Here is a 13,064-nt window from a genome sequence, read left to right as displayed (position 1 = left end):
AGATGATGTTCTGGGTCACACTGGTCCACATTTTGGTCGATATCTGGAAAACGCCTTCACATATACAACTAAGGGCTACTCCCTTTTAAAACCCTCATTAATACTTTTAATTTGATACCCATATCGTACAAGCACATTCTAGAGTCACCCCTGGTCCACCCTTATTGCGATATCTCGAAGAGATACACATGTCATACAAACACATTCCAGGGTTACCCTAGGTTCATTTTCCTACATGGTGATTTTCCCTTATTTTGTCTCCATAGCTCTCAGCTGAGTATGTAATGTTCGGTTACACCCCAACTTAGCCTTCCTTACTTGTTTTATAATATTTTTTGTTGTTTTTTATTCTTTTTGTGTATTTGCGCAGTTACAGTTGTTTGGAGTCAAATAGTCTGTTCTATCTTCATGGCATCATTTTAATGCTAAGCGTAGGAGATAAGAAAATGCTGAATGAAAAGCTTGCGGAAATCATTGATAGTGGGGTTACTTAGAGGCTTGCGGATAAGAAAGTTGAGTTCAAAGCTTTCTTTAAAGAAATTAGCTGTGGTAGAGAAAGGCAACTTACATATCTAGCCAATTACAGGACTAGTATATTACTGACAAGGGTTATGATATCAGCTAACACAGACCGACAAGTATTAGACTCAGAAGTAACTTAATACGTTTCTGAAGACCTACGGTATGCTACATCTGCATTTTGTGCCAAATATTGTTAATATCGAATTTGTTTTCCGAAATATTCGTAAAATGGCATTGGTACTCAGATAAATTGCAGATTAAATCAAAATACTCACCATAGGACATTAATCGTTGCGTTAGACATGTCAAAAGCTTTTGACACGGTCAACCACGGCACGTTACTGCAATAACTGGAAGGGTCTCCAAATCCTAAAAGGTGGACCGCAAATTATCTGTCTGGTCAGCAAGCATCGGTGCAATTCAGGAACGTAACATGCAAACCAAGTAGAATTAAACTAGGTTTGCCCCAGGGTGATGTCCTATCCCCACTTCTGTTTAGATTCTTCATGTCTATGCTACCTTCACCACCAGAAGGAGTGACTATCGTTTTCCACGCCGATTACTTCACAAAAGTGGCCACAGGCCCAGGCCCTCAGATCGATGAGCTTTGTAACAAAATAAACATTGTCACCGACTAAATCATCTGCGACCTTGTTTACAACATGGACGCTTCAAATGTCGACCATATTGAACATCCACGTCGATGGCACCACGATACCGACTGTGTCGTACCGAATATTCAGAGCCGTAATAAAATCCTCAAATCTCTTGCCGGCAGTACTTGGGGTAAAGATAAAGAAACGCTCATTACCACTTACGAAGCCGATTGCATGCTGCGCATTCCCGATATGGTCGCCAAGCCTGAAGGTTACTCAGTGAAAGAAAATACAGGACTGCCAAAATACCGCCCTCAGAACCGCTACGAGCTGTCTTCGTATGTCCCCAGAACACCATCTAGATAATGAGGCGAGAATACTCCACATCAGCGAGAGAAATGATATGCTAACCAAACAGTTTCTGTTGAATACCCTGAAACCAGGGCATCCCAACAGACATCTGATTGATGAGGCTACTCCGCCCAGGGGCTTAAGGGGTCACCTTCGTAAGCATTATGAGGAAATACGGCACCTGAGAACACAGCCGTATGAAGCTTAAAATCACAAGCAGATCCTCAGTGATATCCACAAACAGGTGTCCAAACAGGACCTCTCTGCCGGGAATTGCCCGGCGAATCCAGTACTTAAAGAACAATACCCAAAACTAGCAGAGGAGGAACGCTGTCTCCCTAGGGAAACGCGCGTCACTCTAGCTCAACTTCGATATGGGTACTGTAACAGGTTAAACTCTTACCTATGCAGAATCAACCCCGACATACAAAATATATGTCCTGCTTGCAATGTGTCCCCACATGACACCACCTGTCTTTTCAACTGTATTGTGGAACCAACGCCACTAACACCCCTCTCATTATGGTCCACCCCTGTTGAAACAGCAAGTTTCCTTGGACTCCCATTAAGGACATTGATGACAATTTGTGATTGGTCGTACCCATTGGATGGAGCGAAGCACTTTCAACAACAACAACAACAGCAACAAATGCTGCTGTCTGATAGATTTCTCCTTCAACCTGCACTTCATACATCTGCTATCACTGGTCCAGCCTAATTTAAAGGCATGTGACGCCAGATTGTAAGAGTTTTTGATTCGTTTTATGAAGTAATCAAAGAAATATCATTTAATTTTAGCCGCCCTTGTTTTACAACATTTCAATCAACAAATTCTCTACCACCTAAATCTATCTCATTAGAATAACAGCTAAGTGTAAATAAGGCATTAAAAACGTCTAAAACATTTCACAGAACAAATAAAAAAATATTTGATTCGTCCATGTTAACTCAAAATCTAGGTATGTATGTACCTACTTTGTACACGTTTTTTTATACTCAGTTGAGCAGAGCTCACGTTAACACGATAACTTGAGTAAATTTTGAGGTATCTTGATGAAATTTGGTATGTACGTTCCTGAGCACTCATCTCAGATCGCTATTTAAAATGAACAATATCGGACTATAACCACGCCCACTTTTTCGATATCGAAAATTTCGAAAAACCGAAAAAGTGCGATAATTCATTACCAAAGACGAATAAAGCGAAGAAACTTGGTAGGTGAGTTGAACATATGACGCAGAATAGAAAATTATTAAAATTTTGGACAATGGGCGTGGCACCGCCCACTTTTAAAAGAAGGTAATTTAGAAGTTTTGCAAGCTGTAATTTGGCAGTCGTTGACGATATCATGATGAAATTTGGCAGGAACGTTACACTTATTACTATATGCCTGTTTAATAAAAATTAGCAAAATCGGAGAACGACCACGCCCACTTTAAAAAAAAATTTTTTTTAAAGTCAAATTTTAACAAAAAATTTAATATCTTTACAGTATATAAGTAAATTATGTCAACATTCAACTCCAGTAATGATATGGTGAAACAAAATGCAAAAATAAAAGAAAATTTCAAAATGGGCGTGGCTCCGCCCTTTTTCATTTAATTTGTCTAGGATACTTTTAATGCCATAAGTCGAACAAAAATTTAACAATCCTTGTGAAATTTGATAGGGGCTTAGATTCTGGGACTATAACTTATTTCTGTGAAAAAGGGCGAAATCGGTTGAAGGCACGCCCAGTTTTATACACAGTCCACTGTCTGTCCTTCCGCTCGGCCGTTAACACGATAACTTGAGCAAAAATCGATATTTCTTTACTAAACTCAGTTCACGTACTTATCTGAACTCACTTTGTATTGGTAAAAAAAATGGCCGAAATTGGACTATGACCACGCCCACTTTTCCGATATCGAAAATTACGAAAAACGAAAAAATGCCACAATTCTATACGAAATACGAAAAAAGGGATGAAACATGGTAATTGGATTGGTTTATTAACGCAAAATATAGCTTTAGAAAAAAACTTTGTAAAATGGGTGTGACACCTACCATATTAAGTAGAATGAAATGAAAAAGTTCTGCAGGGCGAAATAAAAAACCCTTGAAATCTTGGCAGGAATACTGTTCGTGGTATTATATATATAAATAAATTAGCGGTATCCAACAGATGATGTTCTGGGTCACCCTGGTCCACATTTTGGTCGATATCTGGAAAACGCCTTCACATATACAACTAGCACCACTCCCTTTTAAAAGCCTCATTAATACTGTTACGAATATTAGCAAAACTAAGGAGTGCTGCCATCTCTAACCCGATGCTAAGCAGTGACGTGAATTCACATCCACAGATCAATCATTATGTATCTACATAAACGAAACAATAATTGCGTCTACACATATGTACCATGTACGTATACGAGCAGCGGAGAGTCAATGCACAAACACATGCTTATATCTGAGATACTCCTATAAGTATGCAATGAGAAAAACTATAAAATTGTGCAATTGTAGTTACAGCTGAGAAGTTTGAGAACTACTGGACTAGTAGATTCTGGAAGAGCCTAGAAGATATGAAGGTTGAAATCAAAGAGCATAAAAGGCGGCAATTGTAGAGGCGCTGGAATTCAGTTTGATTTGAGTTGTCAAGCAGTTTCGACTAAGACGCTATCTAGCGAGCAAGAGCAATAATATTTTGAATAGTAGAGTTTCATTTGAGCTATCAATCAGTTTGGTTATAAAGCAAGCTATTCGTTGCACAGTTTGAGTGTTATTGTGAAGTACTTTAATAAAGGCCATTTTGCATTATTACAAATTGAAGTTATTTATTCAACAGTTTAGTGATTCGAACTTAGCAGAGGATTGCAATAAGAGGATTTGCAAGTAAATTCGTTACAATGCCTTTAATTTTATACCCATATCGTACAAACACATTCTAGAGTCACCCCTGGTCCACCTTTATAGCGATATCTCGAAAAGGCGACCACCTATACAACTACCACCACTCCCTTTTAAAACCTTCATTAATACCTTTAATTTGATACCCATATCGTACAAACAAATTCTAGAGTCAACCCTGATCCACCTTTATGGCGATATCCCTAAATGGCGTCCACCTATAGAACTATGGCCCACTCCCTCATAAAATACTCTTTAATGCCTTTCATTTGATACACATGTCATACAAACACATTCCAGGGTTACCCTCGGTTCATTTTCCTACATGGTTATTTTCCCTTATTTTGCCATCATAGCTCTCAACTGAGTATGTAATGTTCGGCTACACCCGAACTTAACCTTCCTTACTTGTTTTTTTTTTTTTCAATTTACAAAAATTTTAATTGCATAACTCATGCACTAAATATGTACTCGAAAGACATACATCTATAGATATCAGCACAAAAATATTTACAATACGTCAGCGTAGCGCCTACTTAGTCGTCTGTCTGTGAGTCTCAAGTTATCAGCGGCAATCTTAATGCAGATACGATGAATGTATTTATCTTTAGCTGTGAGAGTTAGACGACAAACAAAAAAAAGACTTGCACGAGTTCGTAACGTCAAACAATAACACTATTTTAGATGCCCTGCTATTGGTAACACGAAGATAACAAAAGCTTTAACGCAGCAGCTCGTTAAAAAAAATATAAAAAAAATTAAAAAAAAAAAAAACAAGAGAAAAACTAAAAGGCCAGAATATACTAAACGCCGAAACACAGGAAAAATCGCTTAAACGTGAAAATTCATTCATATATGCAAACTCCTTTTTTTCACATGCTCATGCTTTTAATTTTATCGCACACATTTTGCCATTATGTAATTGAGCAAAAAATTTGCAAAACGAAAAATAGATAAATACTGACTGACAAGAGAAATTTAATTGAATAAATTGTGATCCAAATGATGAAATAAATTACATAAATAAATAAAAGTTTGTGATAACGACGGAAGATTACCGAAGTACACTTGAATGTAGGTCCATTAGACTGAGCAACAAAACAAAATGGCAGTTATAGGTAGTTTCAAATCAAAACAAGTAAGGAAGGCTAAGTTCGGGTGTAACCGAACATTACATACTCAGCTGAGAGTTTTGGAGACAAAATAAGGGAAAATCACCATGGAAGGTATTAAAGAGTATTTTAAAAGGGAGTGGCCCATAGTTTTATAGGTGGACGCCTTTTTGAGATATCTCCATAAAGGTGGACCAGGAGTGACTCTAGAATGTGTTTGTAAGATATGGGAATCAAATGAAAGGCGTTAATGAGTATTTTAAAAGGGAGTAGGCCTTAGTTCTATAGGTGGACCTCTTTTCGAGATACCGCCATATAGGTGGACCAGGGATGAATATGTAATGTGTTTGTACGATACGAGTATCAAATTGAATGTATTAAGGGAGTGGTTGTAGTTGTATGTGAAGGCGTTTTCGAGATGTCGACCAAAATGTGGACCAGGGTGACCCAGAACATCATCGGTCGGGTACCGCTAATTTATTTATATATGTAATACCAGGAACAGTATTCCTGCCAAGATTCCAAGGGCTTTTGATTGCGCCCTGCGAACTTTTTCATTTTCGTCTACTTAATATGGTAGGTGTCACACCAATTTTACAAAGTTTTTTCTAAAGTTATAGTTTGCGTCAATAAACCAATTCAATTACCTTGTTTCTTCCCTTTTTCCATATTTGGTATAGAATTATGACATTTTTTCATTTTTCGTAATTTTCGATATAGAAAAAGTGGGCGTGGTCATAGTCGGATTTCGGCCATTTTATATACCAAGATAAAGTGAGTTCAGATAAGTACGTGAACTAAGTTTAGTAAAGATGTATCGATTTTTGCTAAGTTATCGTATTAACGGCCGAGCGTAAGGACAGACGGTCGACTGTGTATAAAAACTGGGCGTGGCTTCAACCGATTTCGCCCATTTTCACAGAAAACAGTTATCGTCATAGAATCTATGCACCCACCAAATCACAGGGATTGGTTAATTTTTGTTCGACTTATGACATTAAAAGTATTCTAGAAAAATGAAACGAAAACGGGTGGAGGCACGTTCATTTTGCAAATTTTTTTTATTTTTGTATTTGTTGTACCATATCATTACTGGAGTTGAATGTTGACATAATTTACTTATATACTGGAAAGAATTCAATTTTTTGTTAAAATTTTACTTTAAACATTTTTTTTTTTTTAAGTGGGCGCGTTCGTCATCCGATATTGCTAATTTTTATTTAGCACACATACAGTAATAGGGGTAACGTTGCTGCCAAATTTCATCATGATATCCAACTTTCATCGCTTTATCTGTCTTTGGTAGGTAATGAATTATCGCACTTTTTCGGTTTTTCGAAATTTTCGATATCGAAAACGTGGGCGTGGTTATAGTCCGATTACGTTCATTTTAAATAGCGATCTGAGATGAGTGCCCAGGAACCTACATACCAAATTTCAACAACATACCTCAAAATTTACTCAAGTTATCGTGTTGACGGACAGACGAACGGACGGACGGACATGGCTAAATTAATTTCTTTTTTCGCCCAGATCATTTTGATATATAGAAGTCTATATATATCTCGTTTAGTTTATGCCGTTACGGATTACCGTTAGGCGAACAAAATTAATATACTATGTGAACTCTGCTCAGCTGAGTATAAAAATGTGAAAAGATTATAAAAAATAAAAAGACCCTATAAAACGGGAGCGAAAATACTTTAAGTTTGGATAAGACATTAACTCTCTATGTGATTTTCGTCTCTTTTTATCATTTTGGACTTCTGTAGACATCCCAATTAGACTGGGCGAGATTAAACGAAGGTGAGAGGTGGGACTGCAGAGTGTCGAATATTATGTGTAGGTCTTACAACCTTAGACTAAAAAAGTTGATTCCATTAAAAAAAATAGCCGAATGAAACCCTAAACGAGGTAACTTATAAATCAGTAAATAATGTTACACTCTATTGAAAACGTTTGAGAAATCAAGGTAGACGCTGTCAACTTGAAACCGCGCAAAAATTTACAAAATAATGCATATTTTTGTTTGAAACCACAAAAGTTCGTTAATCAGCTTCTCCAATTTATTTGAATCACAAACGGCAACTATTGTATCCGCAAACTGCTCTCAACAAACGACTAGAGTATTCTGGATGAGATATTTTAGCACTGTACTTAACCCACGTCTTTTTAAAATCTGCATGCACAGATTCAAAAACTTGCTCTCTCCAAAATGCGAGTCCTTTTCCATGTTTTGAACAAAAGTAAGACACGTGTTCAATTACAGCATGAACATAACTTGTTTTAAACTTTTTAATATGCACTTTGAATTGCGGGTCTAGATTATGCGAACAGCAAGAGTTAACTACCAGACCAAATGCTTGAAAACACTGAAGATATTTCATACATTTACGACCATGTTTTTCTGAAATACTTCTCAAAATATCTACATTTTTAAGCAATTTTTTGCAGGAATTGCGGTCAAAGGAAGACTGTCCGTTGTAAAGGTCACGATCTACATGGCATTCTTTACCCCATTCATTGCTTTCTATTTCAAGTTCTTTTAACGTGCTTTCATAAAGTTTATTTATAACGCCAAGTAAGAGATGAAGTTCCGGAGGTGGAATCAACTCTATTATTTCAATGTCTTCATCAAAATCAAAGGGTGTTTTGTTTACACAATTTTAAAAAACTGAGCATGTTCTTCTCCGTTTTCTTCCCAAGCTCTAACATTTTTATCATTGGTATAGTTGAATCAACTCAAGAAAATTATGAAAATGTTTCACTATTATGGACGTCATTAAAGCTTGATAAATTTAAGTATAAAATCGCAACAGACTTGAAATTAGCAAATATATTGGTAGGCATTATGAGTCATGCCAGTAAATATCCTTGCACTTGGTGTACAGTATCTAGTGAAAATTTAAATACGTGCGGTATGCTTAGAACACTTGGCGATTGCTTAAAAAATATATATATTTTTTTTTGGTCGGCTATACATTAAGGGACCAATTTGGTTTTATTCGTAAATCAAAGGGGTTTGACCTTTGAAATTTTGCACATAGGTTCTCAGGGAGTTCCCCAACGAGAATCAGTAAGTAATTTTTATTTGTTTTAACAATTTACCAGTTTTTAGTAGTTAAAATTTCCATGGTATAACTATCACTTTTTATCTACATACGAACACTTTCACAAGAATTTTATACACAGGTACACTCTATAATGTTTATAACAACACAAACAACTATTTTCTTTTGTTTAAATTTACGCATTATTGTAAAATTTAATAATTTATTTGTTTACTTTCCGCGAACACAAGCATACAGCCATTTTATCTAATTCCCTGCTTGCTTGGTGCTACCAGATGCTTTAAATTGTACCAACGAATGGAAAATGTTTTAAACCAACGAGGAAAATGGGCCTTTTTCATTCAACTCCGTATATTTATTTCACGAAAAAATAGAAAATTTGGAATAAAAAATCGCGCGCTTTTTATTTTTTTTTTTAAATAATTTACGTATATTTTATAAAACATTGAAAATTTGGAATAAAAAATTGTGCGCTTTTTTTAAATAAATTTCACTTACTTCTTAAAAAAAAAAATAGAAAATCTGGAATAAAAAATGGCGCGATTAAAATAGATTGAGTCGTTTTTTATTTATACATATTTTGAAGTCTGGTAGCATCATTTTCGCTCAATTCACTGCGTTTACTTGCATTGTTTTGGTAACTTTAATATTAAATTGTGATCAAACTATAAGCCTCCTGTGGGGGGTGATGTTTTTAGAAAGGAGGAGTCGCCCCCACTACCTCCCACCACTCCCAATCCCCTTCCCCTGGTCCCTTAATGTATAGTCTACCCTTTTTTTAATCTATTCAAAATTTTAAACTTTGAGCCGTTTTAATGAATGAAAAATTCCAAAATGAAAAAAAAAAATTTCGATATTTAAAATTTGAAACCTTTTTTTTAAATAAGCACTCACCTTTCTCTATTTCACCGCGCGCTTAATGCTCGGTTTTGCTAAGCGTTTCTTATGCTGCGTTTACTTGCATTGTTTTGGTAACTTTAATATTAAATTGTGATCAAACTATAAGCCTCCTGTGGGGGGTGATGTTTTTAGAAAGGAGGAGTCGCCCCCACTACCTCCCACCACTCCCAATCCCCTCCCCCTGGTCCCTTAATGTATAGTCTACCCTTTCTTTAATCTATTCAAAATTTTAAACTTTGAGCCGTTTTAATGAATGAAAAATTCCAAAATGAAAAAAAAAATTTCGATATTTAAAATTTGAAACCTTTTTTTTAAATAAGCACTCACCTTTCTCTATTTCACCGCGCGCTTAATGCTCGGTTTTGCTAAGCGTTTCTTATGCTGCTTGCTTTTTTGTGTGCGCATATGTATTTTCTTGTCGCACTTAACTAACATGAAATGACTTTTGCTTTTATGTAAATACATTTTTCTTTTTTATAATTTTTCAAAAAAATAACTTTTATATATGCACAAACACAAACTGTTGCACTTTCCATTGTACATGGTTTTGATTATAGGCATTTTTGCATAAACGCTTATCGCGTAACATTTTTAAATGGTATTTTTAAAATGTAAAAAAAGTTCCCATTTCCATTTTTTTTTGTTTTTTTTTTTTTTTTTTACATTTTTAGGTTGTCAATATTTGTTACACGATTGCACTTAACTTGTTTTATCTTTAATCTTTCCAACATTTTTAAAATTTCTTTCTCAAGCACTTTTTTTTATCGTTTTGGAATTTCTAAGTGAAAATTTATCAATAGTAAAAAATTTATGAAATTCGCTTTGGCTACGATTTCTGATGAACATTCTTTTAAAGATTGCATTTTTTAAATTTAACTCATTTATTCATAGTTGTTTTTTTTCAAATTTAAAACTTTTTTAAATAAAATAAAAAAAAAATAATCGTCTACATACATTTTATTTTTTTTTTAATACAATTTTTTTTATATTTGTTTTTTTGGATACTACTTCACTTATTATGTTTTCTTCTGATTCGTTACTTTTGAAAATATTACTTTCAACGTCTACATTTTACTGTTGCGCTTGTACAGCGCACATGTAAGTCGTGTATTTGTTTGCTGCACCGCTGTTCTCCATTGCGCAACCTCTCGCAAGCATCTTAGTTTCCCTAAACCCGGCCGCGCTTACAACTAAGTTCCGAGCGCGTTATAGCCGCGTGCGCGCACGTTAACCGCTTTGACGACGCTTAAGCGTTCGTTGGTTACGCTCAGGTGTTTTCTGATTGAATTGCACTGGCGCTAGAGCAAGACGTTTAAGTTTGTCACAAATTTTCAATAAAAATTCACAAATGAGATGAAAAAAGCAAAAACGCTTGCTAGTTGAGACTCTTCAAATAAAATCCAAAAATATACGAAAACAATTTTTTAAATTTCAAAATTTTATAACTTATGATTTTCTTTTAATCATTTCAATTTTTCAATTCGTTTGCCTTAGATTCACACACACACACATACAATATATTTGCACTAAAAATTGTTGCAATTGGCGCCTAATTTTACAACAATAGCCCTATTTTGTAGCTGCCCTCGTTTATTTTTTGTTTCTTATCGACTTTGACTTGAATAAGTTTTTTGACTTCAACTTCTTGACTTGACTTTGTTGTCTCTGAGTGGCAATGCGTTTGTCGTCAATTTTTTTATTCTTCAACTAAATTTGTTGTTGCTGCTTCTAGTGCTGCTATCACTGTTGCCTTTTTTCGAAATATTTACTTTTTAAACGCACCGTATCGCTTGGAACGCGTCGGCATACTGATGAATTGCCAAGCGGCGAGCTATGCCAATGCGGCAAACGCTCATCACAACTAAACACACACCCGCGCGTGTTTCATGCCCAGCGCTGGGCGATTGCTCCACAAATACGCGCACACCGCGAACTTTATCAATGTACATATAAATTTTGTTTGTTCGCCTGCATCTCTCGCACTGTTGGGCGCTTGTCAATTGCTGAGCTACCACGCGCGCGTGTGTGTTTATGCTTGCATGCGTGCTTGTTCATATGTAGATACGAATACGCATCACAATTTGTCTGCTTCAACAAACAGCGCGCTCTCTGAACGCGCTGCTGTTATTTTGTAGTTGCCCGCTTGTTTGGCTGCTGTTTGTTCGCCTATTATCGGCTTCTTGACTTTTACTGCCCGAGCGCGCGTTTTGAAATTCGCTTGTGTGCAGCTGAATGTTTGGTTGCTATGTTTAGCCGGCTAAGTTAGAGTCAGCGGCAGCTGGTTGCTGTCTGTTAAAGCTGTCGGTGGGTTGCTGGTAAATTTGTTCGTATGCGCCTGCCGCTGTTCGTTATTTATTTTTCGGCAATTTGCCGGTGAGATGAGCATTTGGTGTTGTGTTATGTCTCTTTTTTATTGGTTTTGTTTGTATTATTTGTTCGTTAGTTGGTTGGGTGGGAGAAGGTGGCAATTTTGCTTTTAAAGATGTTAATTTTATGTGTGGTGGCTGTTAAAGTTGTTGTTATTGCTATGGGTGTATACAGTAGATCCTCGAATATGGTAACAATGAGTTACTTAGATATGTATCATTAGTAAGTGACTACGTTTTCATAAAGTGTGGCCTAGTTAGTAAACGCGATAAAGAGATCCAATGTGATAAGAATAGCGCAGCGCTTGGACCTACGAGTAGCAAGGTGTTAAGAGCTATATCCCTGCAAAAATCGCGAGTACTCCATGCATGCATGTATGGAGTACTCGCTATGGACCAACCGACTGCTCCAAAATTAACCACAATCCATACAAAAAATATGGTCCAATTAACATTGCGATGTCCTAGAACTGGACCATATACTCCAGTTCCGCATTACATCAGAGTAATCCATGGAGTACCCACAGTCCAATAAACATCGTGTAGAGTTATAATCGTTAAAAACGAGCAATGATCGGCTTACAATATGTTCGTGTAGGAACATGAGTTGGTCCATTGCTGCATTACAGTGGAGTATAATGGTAAGTACTCAAGTGGACCACATGGTCCAACGATTTTTGCAGGGATTAACTAACATGGTAGAGTAGGAACTGTGATATATACTTGCGCAATGAAAGCTGTGAAAGTTGTTAGTGGTACAGCTAAGAACTATAAAATCAGTTGGTACCCTTTTGTTTGGTAGTTGTGACGAAAGCAGCAAGAATCGCATAGGAAGCATGATTCAGCTTCCGACGCGTCAATCTATATATTGATAGCCAGACGGAAAGGCGTTAATTTGTATTTAAATTTGTATTTGTTAAAGAATATATTAGTACAATGAGATGTTGGGATCTTTTCTAGTACAACAATAATTATCAAAAACATAGTAAATATAATTAATTAATCAATTGCGTGTCAAGAAATACTTAATATAATTATAATAATTAAATTAAAAGGGAAAGATAAAACAGTGAAAAAACAGCAAGGTATACATAAGTGTACAAATGTATGTATGAAATGGATAAAATAATCGAATTCAGAGGAGGCCATAATTAAAGTATAAAATAAATTGATAAATAAAAATAAATAGGAGACTACAGTTAGAACTGAAAGTAGGAAATAGCAAACAAAGGAAAGAGAATAGTAATAGTATT

The 13,064-nt window shown here is 35.9% G+C and overlaps 1 protein-coding gene across 3 annotated transcripts in view; it reads right to left on the bottom strand.

Annotated features, from left to right (window-relative positions):
- Window positions 1–13,064, bottom strand: part of bnl (branchless) — a 484,540-nt gene that overhangs the window by 450,189 nt on the left and 21,287 nt on the right. The window contains exon 2 of one of the 3 annotated variants that reach the window (XM_067756622.1): window positions 9,773–10,484. The gene's annotated coding sequence lies outside the window, so the exon portion shown is untranslated. Of the gene's footprint in view, window positions 1–9,439; window positions 9,498–9,772; window positions 10,485–13,064 lie in introns of those variants that run through there. The other 2 variants (XM_067756627.1, XM_067756635.1) reach the window with 2 other exon arrangements.

Source organism: Eurosta solidaginis, chromosome 1 (genome assembly GCF_040869045.1).
Source record: "Eurosta solidaginis isolate ZX-2024a chromosome 1, ASM4086904v1, whole genome shotgun sequence".
In the NCBI taxonomy this organism is placed as follows: Eukaryota; Metazoa; Arthropoda; class Insecta; order Diptera; family Tephritidae; genus Eurosta; species Eurosta solidaginis.
Note: the sequence above shows the minus strand (reverse complement) of the source record. Positions and strands in the feature narration are given on the sequence as shown.